Source organism: Canis lupus, chromosome 36 (genome assembly GCF_003254725.2).
Source record: "Canis lupus dingo isolate Sandy chromosome 36, ASM325472v2, whole genome shotgun sequence".
Taxonomy (NCBI): domain Eukaryota; kingdom Metazoa; phylum Chordata; class Mammalia; order Carnivora; family Canidae; genus Canis; species Canis lupus.
In genome coordinates this window covers 11,758,960-11,780,304 of record NC_064278.1, presented here as the reverse complement: position 1 = coordinate 11,780,304, position 21,345 = coordinate 11,758,960, and the positions used below count along the sequence as shown (strand labels likewise).

Here is a 21,345-nt window from a genome sequence, read left to right as displayed (position 1 = left end):
CAATAGCTTACCTGGCCTCACCCCAGGGGTGTATTTCTTGTATTTTTTTTTTTTTTTTGCCAGACTTCCTCCTACTGCTTCCTGAACCAGAGCCAGCAGTTTCCCCAGGACTGCTCTGGGGCTCACTACTCACATATAAATTGGTCCTCTTTCTGGGAATCAGTTCATCAAGACTTTTCTTGTATCCACTGCTCTTCATGAGTCTTATGGAAAAGTATGGTTTTCTATTTTACCTAGGTTTCCCTTTGGGTTACTACAGGAGTGAAGGCTGTGCATATCTTTTCATGTCCTAACCAAAAGTGAAATCCCCTGGCACCTGGCTCTAATGAAGTTGTAATCCATGAAGTTTTTCTTTTGTTATCTTTGTTCCTCTAATTGATTCTTTGCTGCGCTATAATTGAGCTGCTGGACATCGTTATGGAACTTTTAAGTCATACTATCTTGGCTCATATTAAACTTGCACTTAACCATTTTTATTTTGATAAAGTGAGTTTACAGCAGCAGAGACCAAGAAACCATGTTTTGATTTACAGTTATAGGGATATTAACCACATTAAAATATTTTTAAAAAGAGAAATACATCTTTCAGAGAAATGTTCTTAATAAAGCCAGAGATTAACTTTTCTTTTACATAACTTAAAAGTAATTAATTTTAATAGCTTATTCACAGGTACTGCCAAGGACTGAACTCTTAATCTTGTTTCCTTTTCCCTTTTTCTTTTTAAAACAATGTCAATATCTATGAATATTCAATCTTCTAGTATATTGTCCAATGTCTATTTTACCTAAGAGATTACTAAGGGCAATGTTACATTCCTGTCTTCAGTATCTGATATTTCTCGGTTTTCTCCAACATAATTACCCTAATAATCTATACACATTTCCTACTATGTAAGCAAATAGCCAAAAAAAAAAAAAAAAAAAAAAAACCCAATAAATAAAAGTAGTAATTTTGTGGTCTCTTTCTTTCTCTCCTTCTTCTTAATATTTGTATCATTTATTCCAAATAGGAATCTTTCTTGTTCCTGTTATGAAAATAGCCTTAAAAGCATTCATTAACATTTTCTTTAAGATATATAGCTTTTAACTCTACTCTTATGGGATACTTTTATTTATTATGGTTATGTAAGATTTTCACAACATTTGTAAATTCATATGTAAAATCTGATAACATCAGAAAGCCTTGCTTGTAACCACAGATAGTTTTCCTATTAGGTGAAATCGTTTGGATTTGAAACACCTAACTCTTTTGTTATCTTTCTAAATTTTATTTTTAAATAAATTTATCTTTATTTTTTTAATTTATTTATTCATAGAGACAGAGAGAGAGAGAGAGGCAGAGACACATGCAGAGGGAGAAGCAGGCATCATACAGAGAGCCTGACGTGGGAGTCGATCCAGGGTCTCCAGGATCAGGCCCTGGGCTACAGGCGGCGCTAAACCGCTGCACCACGGGGGCTGCCCTAAATTTATCTTTAAATCAACTTTATTTTTAGGTAAATTAAATTTAAAATTTGATAAATTTTATTTTTAAAATGTACTATTGATTTGAATTGTATTAACATTTGGAAATGACCATATGATCTTATCTATCCCCATTAAATTTAATCAGGTTATCAATCAAATTGAATTTTATCAAGTTATTGATTCTCCTACTAAATACATTCACTATCTTTTTTAGGATCAAATAATTTTTGAATCGTAGGGCAAGGTTTTGAAAGTCAAATCCTATTTTTGGGTAACATATATTTATTTAATCTTCTAGGAGTTTTACCTCCATAAAAGAGATGAAAATATCATTAACTGTATTCTTTTTTGTCCTTGATTATTATCTATGAAACTGTAAATAATGGTTATTAGCTCCAATTTGTAACAGCTCTTTATTAAGTACAGTTTCCCTTAGGCAACTATACTAGTTCATTCCAACTTTGGCCAACTATACTAAAAATATTTCATTCACCTCTACTGTTTTGCTGCTTGGGTATCCCAGTCAAAGTTAACAAAATAAAATACTGCTATCAAACCATAAGTAAATTTTGCTTTCTGATGACACTTTCAAGGAGAATAGCAAGAGATGATAGATTTAGAACAAAGAATAAGTTAGAACAGATATCAAATGGGGAAAAAGAGCAGAAAAATCTACCAAACAACCATTTGACTATTTGATCTGTTTAAAGCTCAGAGTCCCCAAACAGCACCCAAATCTGTGCCTGACATCTTCATCTTAATAGTCTGAATTATTTCAAATAATAATGTTATTTTCTCCATAATTCCTTACTCTTGTGCCCTTTATATATCTTAGGGATCCTGTCAGCCACGGAAGACTGGCAGATGAAATAGGTGTTTGTGGAATTAGTTTTCCATTTCAAAATTTAGGATAAAACCAGAACTAGAGGTAGGCAGGAGGGATTAGGATGAGGTCTCTGTCCTCTGTTACCTGGTTTCCAGTAACTGAAATATATATAGGAAAGTTGTTTTATTTTCATGTGAAAGTGTAAAGTGTGTTATCCCACTCTTAGTTAGAAGCTGAAGTCCCCTGTGAATTTTGTATTTTGAAACCAGCCCATATTTACAGTGCATAACCACTTTAAAAGTACAAAAAAGAACTAGCTATTGAATAATTTATATTTAAAATCCCAGACTAGTGAGACTTTTTACAAAGGAATCAGGCTTGATGTTTTATAAATGTAATAGTTTTCACACTGTGTTATAATCATTTCAAATTTATAGTCCCTAAGTAAGGTAGCAGTCCACCAGTAAAGTTTCTGGACAGTTTTCTGGATAGCCTTTGCTACTTTCAATGGCTTCAACTTTTAGCAGAAAGTCTTTCATTTTCAAATGGAATAAATTCCTGTGATGCTTTAAAAATAACAACTGAACACCAAAGTGTGATCAAAGCTTTAGCTTAAATCTGAAAAATAACTTAAAATTATTTTGCACTGCTCTTTGCACACATCATTTTAAGTTTTAACTCTTGTGAATTATGCCTAAGATTTTGACTATGAGATAATGGCAAATTATGCATTTTTAATGAAATATATAAAGTCACATATAAACCAACACAAATGTTGTTAAATTCAACCTTATAGAAAGCTAACTTAGAAGTCCACTCTATATATAGTGAGTAACGATACTGAGCATTACAGTTATGAATGGATAGGAAGGTCATTTTGTCTGGTGATGCAAGTTTAATTCAACTGCCCACCAGAGTCACAGCTCAGGCTTTATACGTGAAGTGTCCTATTAAATAGTAGGAACAACATATATTCAAATTTGTGAAAAGACAGAACAATGCTTATACTATATTTTTAATTTGTAGGCATAGTTCTCAAGCAGAAATTATCTATTGTTAATGGAGATGGAACATAGATAGGTATCATGTTTGTTTACAACCAGATTACTTATTAATCAATTAATTTATATTCTAACATCTTAGCTTTCAGCCTTATGCAATTTGTTGTAAAATGAAGTTCTTGAATTTCTCTCCTCTGCCTCTTTTTTTCAAGGTATTAAATCTCAAAGGTAAATCAAATTAAGTTCTCTATGCTTTTTATTTTTATTTTTTTCTCTATGCTTTTTAACACCCTATTTGCAAACTGTTATCTTCTGATACTGTGTATAAATAATATACTAGAAATAAAAGGAAAAATATTAACAGAATAACAATAGAATTAATTCTCTCAATCTGTAGAAACTAAGACCAATAAATCTACAATGAAGGAATTAAAAATGGTTAGTATCCATTGCTCTATTATCCTCCATCAGTTTCTGCCTTTCTGGGCAGTGTTTACACTAATTTCCACAAGACATTTCCTCAGGCCCAGATTTCTATTCCATTTTTGAAAATTGCAGGCATGACACGGTCCTCAAAGCAGTCCAACACTCTAAACTCCATTGTATAATATACCTAAACTCTCTAGATTTAACGTTTCTTTTCCCCTTCTTTAGCATACAAATGCATAAAAGTAAAAATAATTTTTTTATTTTTTTATTTGTCTATTATGTCTTGGGTTTAGACAGCATAGGTAAAGTCAAATTCAATTTACTTCAATTTTTATGCATTCTCTGTTTTATCCTATTTTTCCAAATGTTTTTATAACTATGACATGAAAAATACAATATTAAGCAAATTTTATATTATGGATAATTCACATATAAATTTTTCTGAAATATAAGAACAAATAATGTGTTGTTTTAGCATGTAATAATTAATTGCCAATGCTTGATTTCTGGTGCATTGGAAGGTTCTGTTGTTTAAAAAAAAAATAAAGAAAAGGAAACCTTCTAATCATGGGTTGATTCTTGAAATTTCCACATTTAATTGATATTAGTTATTTTGCTTAAACCGTTGACCCTGCTGAAATGCATGTGTTCTTGAGAGGAGTAAGAAATTCAACTTCTATCATATATTTATGCCTTATTATATATGGTTTATAAATCTTTAACCAGGAGAGTTCAGAATGTGAGAGAGTTGAATAAATAAAAAATAGAATATGGATAGAATATGAAATGCAAGAATTCAAGATGTTCAATGCCACTAATGTATACAATTGCCAATTCTGTATTTTTGCACTCTATATTTACTAATATCCCATATTAAAAAGGATACTTAAATGCAAGTAACCCACATACCCCAAAAGTATTTACAACATTTGATGTTCTATATTTTACTTTTACATTTTATAATTTATAAAATGCTCTCATTTCAGTGGAATAATTAAAGCAATAAAAATATTTTAATTTTTTTATTTTTAATAAAAAATAACCTAAAGCAAAGAATGAAGCTCTAATACCCATGCCAAAATTTGCATAGGGTGGCAAAGGCACTTCAAGTATCAAACCTAATTTCTTTAAAAGAAAATTTAGAAAACATGGATTCGATGGTTTGTCAATTATAGTCAGAAGCAAATCTAAGTTCAGGACAGAGATCTCCTCATTGCCTAATCTCAGTAATTAGTATATGTGGTATCATAAAAATCCTCCCACTCACTTCCCTCTAACACAGCCTCCCATCTATCCATATCTTTGTCCTGTGTTCTACATGTGCTGTCAATGGAAATGTCAATAAAGTATTACTAATGTATGTAATCATAACTGAAGTTGTCAAATAATTCTTAAGGAATCATTCTCCTAAATAATACTTGTATTTTTAATGACATTAGTTAAAGTCAAATATCTGAGCACAAAATATTGCAGTGAGAGGAGACACTGGTACTAAGGAACCTACTCTATGGCTTCCATCTTCTACCAAACCACTCACTTGCACTACTCTTGGAAGTATTTTCCGAGTTAAGCTTCTAATCACAGACTTACCCAACATGTTTCACACTGGCACTAGAAGAATGAAGGGGGTGGGTTTGATGGGATCTATGGATAAGTGAGAGTAAAAATAAATATAGCCTTTGCTGAATGCTTATAAAACCTTGATATAATAACCAAATATAAATCAGATTTTGAACAATACAGGAGAACTATTATATATGCCTAATATAATCTCAAAAAAATTTATAGGAAGCGTCAAGGAGGAAGGAACAAAATCTGGGCCAGGTAATCAAGGCATGAAAAACTGTATGTCACTACTGATATATAATAAAGTAGACAGACATGAACCTACTGGAAAAAATTTAGTGAGAGCTTAGGTCAAAATAAAAGGAGTATCATCAATCTCAAGTTTGAGAACTCAAATGAGGGACAGCCTCCAAATGTATCTACAGTATAAGGTCATAAGAAGAAAACCATACAACATCATAGGCATGAATAAACTGCGGCAATGGAATGAAAAATAGACCCAAGAAAGCCAGGAATATTGTCTGAGGTCTGTCACAAACAGGAGTCCCAAGTGGGGTCAAGCTGAAAGGGAACACGTTCCATGCACAAGGCATAAAGTAGGTAATAGACTATCAAGCTTGATTTCAGATGCATGGGAAAGCCCTACTATATAAAACAAAAAAAAACCTCCTTTAACCATTGACTCTCTCTGTTTTTTAATATTTAACACCTCAAGCATTTGGCCTAAAGTTTTGATCCTATAAAGAAAAGAAATCTGTTGTCAATTCTTCTCACCTCAGCAAGACAACATTAGGATTTATGATGAATCTCCTCCAGTTTTCATAAGCCTGGAACTTATAGGATTAGTGAATCACACTGTGGTTTACATGCTGGTAGTTTCAACATAACTTTCTTTATATATTTTTTTGGGGGTACTGTATACATGCTCCCATCATTCTGAAAGTAAGAGTGAACTAATAATTATGTGTATTCCTGTCTTCCTCATCTAATATTCTCATTTAAAATCCTTAAAGGAAGGCCTTGTAACTTTTATTAATTCTTTATCCTCAAAACTTAGTATGGAACCTAATAGATGGTAGACATTCAGTATTAGCTGATCTGAAAGTTTACTAGAGGTAATTTTGTTCAAGAAAAGAAGTAATTTTCAGCTTGTAAGTTATATATGAATTCATCTGATTGGCACACAGTCTGAGAAATGTTTTTTTTTTCTTTTAATTTAGGTAAGCTTCCCTCATTGAATTGGTTGCCATATTTTAAATTTCACCATTCTCACTACAGAATTAGTTGGTGTTAAGAATCCAAATTATGTTTCTACTTCTGTCTGACCTATCCTTTTGTCATTGGATGTCACTTCTTTTTTCCTAGATCTAAATTCCAGATAATACTATTGATTCTTTGTGTGTAATGTAGAGTGATGTCCTTTATTCATTTTCAGGAGGACATGCTGTTTGAAATACTTTTCTAGTAAAGTAATATTTTCTGATGCAATATTGAATGAGCTACCATAAATCCTTCCTCAAATATTGTTGTATAAACATATACATGAACTTAAAAATACACACAGACTCTTACCTGTTCATCTTTCGAACCAATAGTTTCTATTTGGTCATGGTTCCAGGAACAATTTGTTATTACTGGAGTAGAGTGAAGCTAAATGTTTTGCGTCTTTGTTCATTTCAGAAAAATGATTGAAGCAAATAATTTCACACAAAAAAATCATTTATAGGGATGCCTGTGTGACTCAGTGGTTGAGCATCTGCCTTTGGCTCAGGGGGTGATCCTGGGGCCTGGGGATCAAGTCCTACATCAGGCTCCCTGTGAGGAGCCTATTTTTCTCCTTCTGCCTGTGTCTCTGCTTCTCTCTCGTGAATAAATAAATAAAATCTTAAAAAAATCATTTATAAAGGTGTCCAAAGGTTTTGAATAATTATAACATTCTATTAAGACACCAAAACTCTGCCAAGGAATTGTTAGATTCATGAAACAGTTTCTTCAACATTCATAAATATTTCTCTTTCTGTCACTGCATAATAATAAGATATTTTGATGTGGGAAGACTTAGATGAAGTAAAAAATGGCATGGTTGATCTTATTTCAATCAGCCTATACTCGAGCTTTTTTTAAAGGTCCCTTTTATCTGAATAATACATTTCCCCTTCTTTGGAATAATTATTAGTAGTTAGAAACTAACTCTATTCCTACCTGTACAGACCACCTCCTTAGATCCTTGGATGCTCTCAGTTTCTTCTGAATAAACAGCCAACTCCATTACCCTGCCACCTGCCACAGCCAATTGAAGTGGGTGGACAGTCAACCAAAACAGGGTCAATGGGAATTTATCTCCAAGGACTGCAGAGTTGCTACCTAGAGAGATTAGAGATGTAGTCTCTGCTTTGAAAGAGTCTAATGTGGCTGTCACTGGGCTGACATGAGCAACTTGAACAAAGAAATTTGATGTGCCAGGAGAAAGATGAAAGAAGCTGAACCTACAAGGAGAAGTAGAGATAAGAGAAAAATGTGAACCCAGAAAGAGAGACAGAGAGCAAGAAACAGATAATAACTTTCTTAATGTCTAATAATCTTATAGTTCTTGGTTTTTATTCCCATGACTAAATCCTGTCTGCCCTTAACTAGAAATTAGGAAAGTTTTCTAATTACAAATGTTTTTTCTTCACCAGCATGGAATTCAAGCTAATGTTTGCACTTCCAAACTAGGCCTATAGAGGTCTCATAGCAGGTAGTCCAAACAAAACAAAACAAAACAAAACAAAACAAAACAAAACAAAACACCACCACCACCACCAACAACAACAAAAACGGTTATTTATTAAAGTACATACAAAGACAGTTTGTTTGGATACTTTGATTCCAAGAAATCAAACAGATAATCTAGAACTCACATACCTGACGTAATCATCACTGAGAGAGTCCTTGATATGGGATAAGCATTGGGCTGATGATTTTACATTATCTCATTTTATCCTCCAACAAACCTAGGAGTTATGTGCTATTTCTGGCATTTCACAGATGATGAAACTGAAACTTTAACTTTCCTAAGGTCACAGAGACATTAAGTGGTGAAGCCAGAATATAAATTCAGGTCTCTGACTCTGAATCTGTGTTCCTTTTATATATAATCCATGTAAACTTGGTCAGCTTTGTTTCTATGTATCTAGTTTATAACTAGATTATTCTTTAAGTATAATCGCAGATTAAAACACTAAGCTAAAGACTACTAAAAATGGCTTAGAAGATCTGTAATTATATTTTTCGTTACTTACTGTGTCAAATTAATTAAGTGAATGAATTAGAAAACTAAAGGACATGAAATCAGAGGTAGCTAATTACGACCAAAAGAAGACTAAAATAACCTAAATGCAGTTAATCTAATATAGGAATTTATTTTGATTGTGCCTTTTAGGAAGCAAAATGATACCTTTTTGCTGTCTTTAATTCCAACATTATTACCTTTTATGAAGATAAAGTTAGTATTTTTTTATTGAAAAAATTATGTACTTAGTATTCTCTAAACATGTTAAACAGGAATGAATAAATAAATACCCTTATGACAAGCATCTGAAAAAGATGATTCATAGAAATGAATTAATCTTACAGCATTGCTATAAAAACTACACTCCAAGTAGCTACTACACATATTGAGTAGATATTTCTTATTAATTTAAAATAGATTTATCTCTCTGTGACCAAAATATTCATTAAAAATTATAAGACCTACATTTTTATAATTTCAATTCAATAATTTTTGAATTGAATAATTCAATAATTCAATGGAAGAAAAATCTTCCCATTAAGGACAGATACCAAGCCACCTGCTAGCATGACTCATTCTGACCCACTAACCCCAGAAGATATAAGTGCTAAGCTGACAATGTAAGATCTGGTTATATAAACAGGATTATAAAGACCAAATTGAGACACCAAAAAACTATATAATAGGAGCACAGAAAGGGAATGAAGGGGAGACAAATGCCATCAAAGCTGGCCTACAAACCAAAATTCCAACACCAGTGAGGAAAAAATGATAATAGCAATTGATTAAAAAATCAAAATTCATGAGATTGTCATTTCAGATATGGTACAAAATAATGTATCTAAGATGACCTTAAAATAAGTATGTTGTAGATTCTCAAAGGCATATGAGAAAGGTAATCATGAAAGAAAGAGTAGCACAATATGAAAAACAACCAGTTCCAAATACCCGGTATTTAACATGTAATTAATGAAATTTAGAATTTAACAGATTCTTTAGGTTGAAAAGGAACACAGGATTATTTTCTTTTTATCTTAAAGAAATGCACAGCAAACATAGAAGAGCTAGTAAGATAAAGAGTGAAAACACACAAAAAAAAGGAGTTCAGAAATAGATGTCAAATGACAGACTTAATGAGGGGATCTAATTTATCTTTAATAGGAATGCATGAGAAAGACATTCAGGAAGCACTGGAGAAACAATACCCAAAGAGGTAAGGCTGAAAATATTCTAGTACAATTGGAAGACATGAATCTTCAGTTGGAAAGCGCACTTGGGAGAACAAGCAAAATAAACAAGAACCACTATATCAATGCATTGTAGTGATATAATGGTAATAGTACAGTAATAAATAATATTAACGATAAACAGTACATGAATAAGTAATGAAAAAGAATTTCACATTTAGAAATATATAGGAAGGGAGGCTCCCTTCTCCCTAGGAGACCCAATAAATTAAAACGTTCAATATGTTCATTTTTAAAATAAAGTCTTAAGTAAGATATTCAGAACTCCTAATAGTAAGCATCAAATAATAAGGGTTTTTTTTTCTTCCTTTCTTTCCCTTTTATTGTTTTGTTTTTCTACTGGACCTCAGTTTGAAAGGATTTTTAATTACACTTTTAAATTAAAAAGCACAGTGTCATCATATATCATTATCTGTCCTCTTTCTTCTTATATTTTTGCCTTTCTTTCATGATCTCTATTCTTACTCCCCTCATCCCATTGCTAATGTGCTCGATCTTTGTCCTTAAATATGACTTCATACAGGTTCACAGCTAGAAAGAAATTTTGTCTCAGATGAATCAATCATACCTTGAGCCTCACTCATATCTGATTTTTTTATGAGACTTTGGACTCTGACTTTAGAACTGATGCTGGAAAGAGTTAAGGCTTTAGGGGCTGCTGGAATGGCATGCATATATTTCGTATAGGAGAACAACATGAATGTTGTATAGCCAGAAGTGGAATGGTATTAAATTATGTCCCTCCAGATTCATATGTTGAAGTCCTACCGCCCAATGTGATGGCACCTGGAGATAATGAGATCATGAAAGTGAGACCCTCAAGACTGAATTAGTAATCTTGTAGGAGGAGGCACCAGAGAGTATGCTTCCTCTTCACCATGTGAGAATGTGAGAATACACTGAAAACCCTTCTGCAAGCCAGGAAGAGAGAGCCCTTACCAGAAAAATGAATCTTGATCTTGGACTTACCAACCTCCAGAAATGTGAAAAATAAATCTCCATTGTTTAAGGCACCCAGGCTTTGGTATTCTGTTTTGACAACCAGAGCTGATTAATACAAATATTTTTTCCAAGTTTCTTTGTATTTTTTATTTATGATAACTTTTGTTTTTCATTTTTCTTTCCTGCCTTGCACTTGACAGATCCAATTTCTTTTGATGCTTTTAGATTCATTCATTCTTCAATTTTTTTTTTTTTTTTTGGTCTGGTCACTACCTTACCCTTTATTATTTTTTCTTTCTTTTTCTTTTTCTTTTTCTTTTTTTTTAATTTAACAATACTTCTATCTTCCTGAAAGACATGGCAGATATTTAATACATCCTATCCTTCCTGGGGTCCCTAAGGCCTTCCATGGCTTTCTCCCCCAGCAAGTTCTTTTCTTCACAAGACTTAAAAAAAAAAAAAATGCATTCCAATCTAATAAAGAAAAAAAATAAACTTTAATTTTTAAAGAAGATATAAAATGTTTTTTGATCTTAGGATAGGGAAAAATATTCTTAAAACAGATCCTCTGCAAAAAAAAAAAAAAAAAAAAATGCGAGTAATGCTAACTTTTTGCGTTGTGCCAAACAGGCAAAGAACAAATAGGTCAAGTACCAAACGACTGGCTTCTTTTTCTATTTTGAAATGTAGATTCCTAGTCCTGAAAACTTCAAATGAAGTTTTACTCAGGGAGAAATCACGTCTTATTTTGGCAAATTTCTGAACCATTTGGCCCTTAAGATTTGTAGACTAATGAGCAAGTTTTGAACTCCATCTAAAGGTCATTCATACTCCCTGGGGCTCAGACTCTGGCAGCAGTTACACCTAAGCAGCGAGGCAAATAAGCTTGAAACTCCCCCCCCCCCCCCCCCCCCTGTTTCCAGCCTCCTTCCTGTCCTCGGGCATACACAGGGTTTTGCAGCGCGCAATTTGCAGGGAATTAAAAGTCGGTCTGGGAGCTTCCAAGCTGGTCAACACGTGGAGCCTGGGGCCGAGCTGTGCGCCTGCAGAGCGCGCGGGAGCTCTCCTCCCGTTCTTTTGCGCTGGTGCTTTGTAACTCTTCCTCTGGTTGTGCGTTCTCAAACGGCTCAAAAGCTCACCTTTCCAGAGAAGCTCCTCTTTCTGGAAGTTGCGCGGCCTCCTCGCCTCTAGCGGAGCAGTGAACCCAAAGAAGAAGGCTCGAGATCGCAGGAGCCACCGCGGTGCCCAGACCAAGCCCCAAGCGGGAACTACAATTCCCAGCGGCCCCTGCAGAGGGCGCCAGCCTGCGCCGAGCTGGGGCTCAACCTCGGTCGTGCTATTCCCGCCAATCACGTGGCGGGCGTGGAGACCTGCTTTATGCGCAGACGCAGGCGCAGACGCAGACGTCTGAGCACCTGCGCCGCTGCAGGTAGGTGCTTCAGCCTTCTTACCTGGCGTTCTTTCCCTCCGCCAAGTACGGTCGCTGGGGTAAAAGATTGCTTTCGCACGGGGGTTTTCGTTCACGCTAGAAGATGACATTTAGGTTTGCTACCAGTTCCCCGACACCCAAAGTGATGTGGCAAAGGGGATGCAGGAGGGCGCGGCAAACTCCGCGGACCGGAATACAGGGAAGGCGAGAGCGTCCGGGCTCGGGAAGACTCGTGTTTGGCGCTGACGTCACAGCCCAGGACGGTGCGCTGGACGCTCTGGTTCTGGAGACGTACGTTCTAAGTCCTGGACCTTCCTGAAGACGGCCACGTGCGTCATCGACTGAGCATCGAAGGAGGACTTTGGGTTCAGGCATCGTCCCTGGGCGTGTTCTGGAAGCAGAAGTGCTCCTCGTTGGGTCTGTGATCCGTCCGTCGGAAGGTTTCCCACCGCAGTACGCCCTGGGATGCTCGACCCTTGAGCCTTGCAAAGGGCGGTGAAGACGTTGGAAGCGGGGTTCACCTGAGTGAAAGAATTCACCTTCGGTCAGAAAAATCTACACACGTAATTCTAAAATACTTTGAAAAATGTGCCTTGGTTGGTCAATGTATTCTCGAAAATAAAGGTGGGGTAAGATTTTATCACTTGCCTCAGAGACCGTTCATGAAGAGCTTCAACAAATCTTCCGAAATCATCGCCGTTCGCTTCAGCGTTGGGAGCATTGCAAGACAGTAACCAGCAGATGTCAGAATAACATTAAAAAACGACAAATGTGAACCCCGGTTTGAGTGGGAGATCGGGCTCCTACACTGCTTTCCATGGCCGGATGTCAGTGTTAGTAAAGGAATCTGTGATTTACCGAAGAGCTCTGTTAATATTCATACTAAAACAGGTTGCATTTCTGTGCCTGTTGGTTTACAGGAAGTAGATCAGTTTGATCCATTTGCTGCTTTAAAAATCTCCGATCTGTCATGCATTGGATAACATTTCCACTGAAGAAGAAGGAAGGAGAATGAAGCTGAATCTGATATCAAAGATAAAATCAGAGGTTATGACCTTTCTAGCTCCCTAAGTGGAAGTTTTCAGTTTCTTGAAAATCTGGGCAAGTCCTGAAAAGGTTAAGTCCTAAAGAAGGATAATTTACAAAAAGGCAGTCTGGGTGGCTCAGCCATTTAGCGCCGCCTTCAGTCCAGGGTGTGACCCTGAAGACCTGGGATTGAGTCCCACGTCGGGCGCCCTGCATGGAGCCTGCTTCTCCCTCTGCCTGTGTCTCTGCCTCTCTCTGTGTGTCTCTCATGAATAAAAAAATAAAATATTTTTTAAAAAACTTACAAAAAGACTTCTAAAGATAACAGTTTCCCCCAAACCAATGTGGGTATCTTCAATCTAAAATCAAATACATCAATCTAAATCGAATATTTCAAAAGCCATTTGATAAATATGGCAGGACCATGTATACAACTCAATGCTCAAAGAAAAATTTCCTTTTTTTGAGAAATAATTATGTTGAAAATACTCCTGAGACAACCAAAGGAGAGTGTCAAGATTCCTGGAAGGAGCAATAATGGAACGGATAAGTGGATTGCAGATAAATTTGTAAAATTTCATATTTTACAGTGATAACTCTACGATTTCTGAAATGAACACTCAACTCTACCAGTTGCTATAGGTAGAGGTAAGTGAGCAGTAATATGCCTGAGATTTTAATCTAACCCCAACAGATACCTTCATATTTCTGGAACGAATATTCTAGGTGAATGAGGACTTTGTCCTTAGGTCTTTGAGAATTATACCTAAAGTGTGTATACAGTTACTTCCTAATTTTGCTTAACTAATATATTTATTAGTCAGGCTACACTTCTAAAAATCATTTTAAACTGGGCATCTAAATTTAGGAAAACTTCAATTCAAAAGATATGAGTTACTATATTAAAATATTAGAACCTACTAGACTGTCTTTTACAACTATTGCAATTGTAGCTCCCAACTTCTTCCCTCAGAAACAACTGGATTGATCCCTTTAAAGAAACAGCTTAGAAAAAAGTAGCTGACTTCACCAACATAAAACTGTTGTGTTTGTCAAAACACTTGGACTTTCTATATCTAGGTACTTTAATTTTAAAGGTTTTGTTTCTTTCATGTTTGATTTTGTGCAATAGATTTTTTTTAAAGAGTTTATTCATTCATGAGAGAGAGAGAGAGAGCGCAGAGACACAGGCAGAGGGAGAAGCAGGCTCCATGCAGGGAGCCTGATGTGGACTTGATCCTAGGACTCCAGGATCATGCCCTGGGCTGAAGGCGGCGCTAACCACTGAGCAACCAGAGCCACCCTGTACAATAGATTTTGAAGTAACCAATCTCTTTTGCCTGGTTTTATAGCCAGTCTAAACAAAACAAATGTTCTGTTTTACATTCTTTTTTTCTGAGAAACATTGAGAAGCAAACTATAGAGCTAGTGCTTTCCATGACTTCAGAAAATTGCCCTTCCTTTGCATTTCCTTTAACATTGTTTTCTCTATAGTTACACAGTCTTTTTTTTTTTCTTTTATCTTTTGGTTACATAGAACAAACTAATGCAGGCAACACACTAAAATGCCCTGGATTTCTTTCTCTGCCATTTTTTTAGAGAAGTATTATAATTGTGAAAAAAAAATACCACTTAAAATTTTGTTTAAATTCAATTTGCCAACATATATAGTATAACACCCAGGGCTCATCTCATCACATGCCCCCCTTAATGACCATCACCCAGTTACCCTATCCCCCCCGACCTACCCTTCTGCAACCCTTTGTTGTTTCCCAGAGTTAGGAGTCTCTCATAGTTTGTCTTTCTCTCTAATTTTTCCCCACTTGGTTTCCCTCCTTTCTCTTATGGTCCCTTTCAGTATTTCTTACATTCCACATATGAGTGAAACCATATGATCATTGTCTTTCTCCGATTGACTTATTTGACTCAGCACAATACCTTCCACTTCTGTCCACATCGATGTAAATGGTAGGTATTCATCCTTTCTGATGGCTGAGGAATATTCCATCTATATATAGACCACATCTTTATCCAGTCATCTGTTGAAGGACATCGTGGCTCCTTCCACAGTTTGGCGATCGTGGACATTGCTGCTCTGATCATTGGGGTGCAGGCGTCCTGTCATTTGTCCTATCTGTATCTTTGGGGTAAATACCCAGTAATGCAATTTCTGGCTTCATAGGGTAGCTCTATTTTTAGCTTCTTGAGGAATCTCCACACCGTTTTCCAAATTGGCTGCACCAGCTTGCAGTCCCACCAACAGCACAAGAGGGTTCCCCCTTCTCCACATCCTCGCCAACATTTGTTGTTTCCTGTCTTTTTAATTTTAGTCATTCTCACCAGTGTAAAGTGCAAAGATACTACTGTTGATTGTGGTGTATATGTGAGCATCATGAAAATGGCACAGTAAAAAAACAACCTGAATCAGAGTTGATTTGGGAGAAACCAGTGTGCCTTATGAGAAGCATTAAGTGAGATTTTAGCTCCACCTAGTGTCCTGTGGTAAGATCAGATCTTGGAAATGAAAACTAATCAATCCATCTTGCCTGATGGATTAGGTGGCTAGTACAAGGCTGGGCACTAACTCAAAGCAGCTACAGTCAAAGGCATGTTGCTTTGAGTTTCTTAGTTGCTGTACTGAAAAACAGCCACGCACGAGAAAAATTCTTAGATCTAAGGAATTTGCCAGAAATTTACAGGGCCAATCAGTACAAATGCTCTTTCATATATCAACTTTAAAAATAAGACGGTTTAAGATGATAGAAACCTTGATTTGCTGAAAGTAACAGTGAGATGGTGATGGAATTCAGGGTGGCAGTAACACCTGGAAATAACAAGTTCACAAGACACATAAGGACAATTTTGCATATGCATGAATAAAGTCATTTTGTGCTTTTCTTCCCTTTTAGTGCAAGTATGTTTTAATATAACCATTTTAAAACTGGATCTAGGGTAGCCCCGGTGGCGCAGCGGTTTAGCGCCCCCTGAAGCCCGGGGTGTGATCCTGGAGACCCTGGATCGAGTCCCACATCAGGCTTGTTGTGTGGAGCCTGTTTCTCCCTCTGCCTGTGTCTCTGCCTCTCTCTCTTTCTCTCTCTCTCTCTCTCTCTCTCTCTGTGTCTCTATGAATACATTCAAAAAAAATAAAACTGGATCTAGGTAACAGAGAAAAATTAAATGCAGAGGCTATGTATAATAAAATAAATATATTTGATTACATAACTCTGGCTATATTTGGGAGAGGAGAGAGTTTAAATTCACTAAATAGAGAATAATCTTTATTGTGTACCTATAGAACATTTCTAAAAGTTAATCATGCATTTGGCTAAAACGAATATCTTAAATCCAAAAAGTAATGTGTTTATGGATCATATTCTCATAATAAAATAAAAGTAGAAAAATAATTTAAAGTGTTTCCTAGTTTTTAGGAATTAAGAGGCATACCCAACTCTTCTCAACAAAGGGAACAAAAAAATAAAATTATAAACTAAAAAACAATGAAAAGGTTTATAAAAAAACCTATGGGATCTAGAAAAAGCAAGATTGGGAAAAATTTTACCCTCAAAATACTCCATTATTCATGAACAAAGATGAAAAATAAAGGTATTAGTATTTATCTGAGCTATTAGAAAAAGAATAACAATCTCAAATGAGAAAAGAGAATTAGGATATAAGGAATCAATTTGCTTAAAAATGTTTTATTTAGAAACAGTAATATAAAATAAAAATATGCCTATTTGTGTCTGGTCAAAGAAGCCAAATGCAGCATTATTTCAGTCATCCCAGCAGAGTTTTCAAAGTCTGCCCCATAAACCCAAATCAGAGGCAATTTAACATTGTTAATCAATACCTTTTTCAAAGTGTATCAATACTCCATCTCATTTTGAATTGCCATAAGAGCTTCTGGCCATCCAACTTGGGCCCATTTAATATTTCACATATTCCTGCACAGAAGTTAGGAGTAATTGCCCAGTTTTTTCTCTGTAGGGCCCAGAAGTAAATACTTTAGGTTTTGTGAGCTGGATTATGTCTGGTATCTATCCCAACTACTTAACTTTGCCATTGTTGCTCAAAACCAGCCTTAAAAAAACATTTGGATGAATAAATATGGCTGTGCTCCAATACAAATTTATTTGTAAGGAGATTTGGGGATGAATTTGGTCTATGGACTGTGTTTGCTGACCCTACGTTGGTGAGAGTGATTAGGCACTACTGATCTATATATGACTATATAAGCAAGTTCACTTCAAAACAAAAAATAGGGACACCTAGGTGGCTCAGTCAGGTAAGTAGCTGCCTTTAGTCAGGTAAGTGGCTGCCTTCGGGTCAGGTCATGATCACAAGGTCTTGGGATAGAGCCCTGTGTCGGGCTCCCTGCTCAGGAGTCAGTCTGTTTCCCTCTCCCTCTGCCCCTCCATCTTCTTGTGCATGCTCTCTCTTTCTCTCTCTCAAATAAGTAAATAAAATCTTTGAAAAAAATAGAAAAGCATATCCATTTGAGAATGATAATAAAGACAATAATAAAATAATAATGATTACAATTACTATTATAACTCTCACTTTGGTGGGGTTTTTCTACAGATTAAGCATGTTATACAGTGTTTCATTTTTTTAATGAAGTGTAATTTCTCACTTAAATATCCACATCAACCCTATGAAGTAGATATTGGTATCACTGTCCTTTTACAGATGGAGAAACTGAGGTTTTGCCACTTAAGATATCTGCCCAGTGCTCTAAGTGAAAGGTGGCAGTTTGAGATTTAAAGTCATGTCTGCTGAGTCCAAGTTCTAAACAGCTCCACAGCAATACTTGGAATCATGGTGCCATATACCCAGCACATGAAGGTGTCTTTCCTGGGTTCAGGAAGCTATTGCTATGTACATGTCCATATATTTCTGTAGGCACTTCCACTCCATTTCCCAAGAAGCAATACTTCATCCCAACCTCCCTTCTGACCTTGTTCTAGCATTGAGTTCTCCCTAATGGTGGAAGAACTGAGCATTCCAATTAATTAGCCATTCCCTGAGTCACACAATCATCAGGTTAGGATCAAAGGCTTATAAATTAGGCAGCATGGATCCACTCTCTCTTGTCCTTTTGGAGTGAGTTGTGTCCAAGCACAGCAAGTGCTTGCTTCTATAAATTCCATGGAATAAGCTGAAGAAGCAGAGCTTCTTTTAGGTTCAGCTTGTCTACCTGCAATGTGATGGACAGATCAAAGACTTGAGGTTCAAAATAAATTTCTAGGCTCAAAATAAAATAGAAATACCCTGCCAAATTCTTCAATCCAGCTTTACTAGGAAAAATTCTGAGCCTGTTTTAGTACTTACTGGGTCCTTGTCTGACTTTAATTGATTAAGTTCCCTAGGATGGGAAGAGTGAATAATTAGGCTCACTCAAACCTCATGACTATGGGAACCATAGAAATTATAATAAATGCCTGAGGTTGCTTTAGAGTCCACATTGTTTCTGGAATGTTATTATCTGCCTAGAGTATACCCAAAGGCAGAGTAACTCTAAAAACTGTTGAATTCCCCTCCATTTGACAACTCTTTAAGAGAATTTATTTAACAGTTGCCTATCATGAAGTTAATGGAAGACTAACAAATTACAGTCTGATCATGAAATGGGCTGGAACTGAATCTAATGAGACAAGATGAAATTGCAGAAGACTGGAATGAATTAGAAGGGTCAATGGTAGTCACCACTTAAGTGAACTGTTTGGTATGATGAAGTTCAACTATGATGTGATGGTTAAGGACTTTAAGGAAAGAGTAGTTACCAATTCTTCTGTATTCATGGAATTCAAATGTTTGTCTTTCTGTAAGAAGAATGTAATTCAGGCACAAAGATACATTCTTTAACTGAAAAATAGTGAGCCAGGCCAATAAATTACTGAGGAAAAACCTTATTTGTTTACAACATTTTAAGTAGCTCCTTTTAGATTCTAGATTCTAGAAATCTTGCTGAAGTCTGTGGCTTGGGACAGTCATCAGAACTTTACTTTCACGCAATCAGGCAGAAATACAGATTCTCTTGGCATCATTTAGTGAGATCACAGCCTGTCAGCTTGCACTCTGCAGCTACTAGGAAAGCAAAACTTTGGGATGTGAGAATTCTCCCTGGGTAATTGTAAGAGAGGTGAGAGGAATGTCTGTCACATAAAAGGATTTTTTTCTTAAGTTTGAGGATTAAAACTTGTTAATCACACAGCATTTAACAAGCACAGTCAGAAGATAGTTTGGAATTATTCCTGGTTGATCTACATAGGTTCAGTAATAACATATAAAGAAAGGGTTTTTTAAGGGAAAAAAAACCTTGTATTTGAATATAAAATTGTACCAAAAATAAATTAAATTAAATTAAACCAAGACATGAATCCTTTCCACTATTATTTAAATATATATTTAATCATCCTTGGAAAAGTTCTAACCAGTAGATAGATTATGATGTAAAAATGTTGGGGTTCAGAGCAAACGATCAAGAAAGAATTCTTAGGGTGTCTTTGGTACCAAAAGGGTGGGTTTTTTTTTAAAGCCTGGGGACAAGATCTGTGGACAGAAAGAGCTGCACCGGGGTTGTAAGGAGTGGCTGATTATATACTTTCAAGTTGGGAGTGAGTTAGGGATACTGTAAGTCTGAGGAATTTGGAAGCAAGCTGTTGTTAGGAAAAGGTCATTTACTACTGTCTAGGAAGACCTAATTTATGAGACCCTACAGATGTATATCAGTGGGTCATATACTTGGAGGATGATTGCTAACACGTATCTTGGCGGGGTAGAGATAAAGGAAGTTTCCAAAGGAATTTTTATATGTTAAAAGAGACTCACAGGATCCTGGAGATCAGACTAATGTTAAACCAAGGTTGCCTTTTGCCCTTACCAAGGTATTTTTCTTTTTTAAGATTTTATTTATTTTTGAGAGAGAGCTAGCTTGTAGAAAGCACAGGAGATAGAAAGCACGAAGGAGGGGAAGGGCAGAGACAGACTGAGAAGTAGACTCCCACCCAGCCGGGAGCTGGAAATGAGTCTTCACCCCAGGACTCCAAGGTCATAATCTGAGCTAATGCTTACCCCACTGAGCTACCTATGCACCCCACCCTTAGCAAAGTATTAACATGGGAACAGTTGAGTTCGTAAAGGAAGATCAGTCGGCCTGTTTCAAGGCCGTGTCAATGGGCTGTAGGTTCTAAAGAAATTTAACTTTTTTTCTTTTGATTTTGTTCCCCACATTAGATTAGATGTACAACAAATAAAAAAAGATAAATATCTATTAATTAGATACAGAAGTGAAATTAAATTTTAGATTATGAGTAAATTAATAGAAGAGTGTATTCTGGTAGAAAGTATACAATTTGATATGTGAATTGTAGTTTAGAGTATGGATTAAAAGGAAGTAATTAACAGAGAGAAAATGTAAACATTGCTTCTAATTTGCTAGAAAAGTTTGAACAATATAATTCCAGAATGCCTTTTAGGTAGTGAAATTTGTATATCAAACTGTTACATGCTTGGATTTATATCATTAACTCTCAGGAGCTATTGTGTTTTTTTTTTTTCCTCTAATCAAAACAACAGCATAAAATATTTGGTACTTCATAAATTAAGCACATATCTAAATCAATGTCTACAGGTATTTACATTTACATTGCCTTTTTGCCCTTCACCCTTCTCCCATTATCAATCTTTTCCTCCTCCACGGGTAATCTAATTTTGAAAAGCTAAGATGTATTGAAGCCACGTAAAGCATTCTCAAAACAAAACAAGACTGTATTTCTTTGGAATATTCCAAAAATTGCTTTTTTTCTCTGTCCTCAGCAATAGTAAAATAATTAACGCTGTAAGGTGAAACAATACTAGTTCTTTGTTCCTTTGCCAATCTTAAAAACACAACGTTATAGTCATACCATGGAGGTATTAAATTCCTATTGTTATTGTAACAAATATCACAAACATAGTGGCTTAAAACAACACAAATTCACTATCTTAGTGTATGGAGGTCAGAAGTCCTAAAATCAAGGTGTCAGAGGACTGCATTCTTTTTGGAGACTAGAGAAAAATCTGTTTCCATGTCTTTTCCAGCATCTGGAGGCCTCCTGGATTCTTGGGTGCATGACCTTTTCTTTCATCTTTGAAGCTAT

The 21,345-nt window shown here is 35.8% G+C and overlaps 1 long non-coding RNA gene across 1 annotated transcript in view; it reads right to left on the bottom strand.

Annotated features, from left to right (window-relative positions):
- Nucleotides 1–12,028, bottom strand: part of LOC125754452 (uncharacterized) — a 50,555-nt gene extending 38,527 nt beyond the window's left edge. Inside the window, exon 1 of the long non-coding RNA XR_007408709.1 lies at nucleotides 11,889–12,028. This is a non-coding gene — a long non-coding RNA (uncharacterized LOC125754452). The remainder of the gene's footprint in view (nucleotides 1–11,888) is intronic.
- Between the last annotated feature and the right edge of the window lie 9,317 nt (nucleotides 12,029–21,345).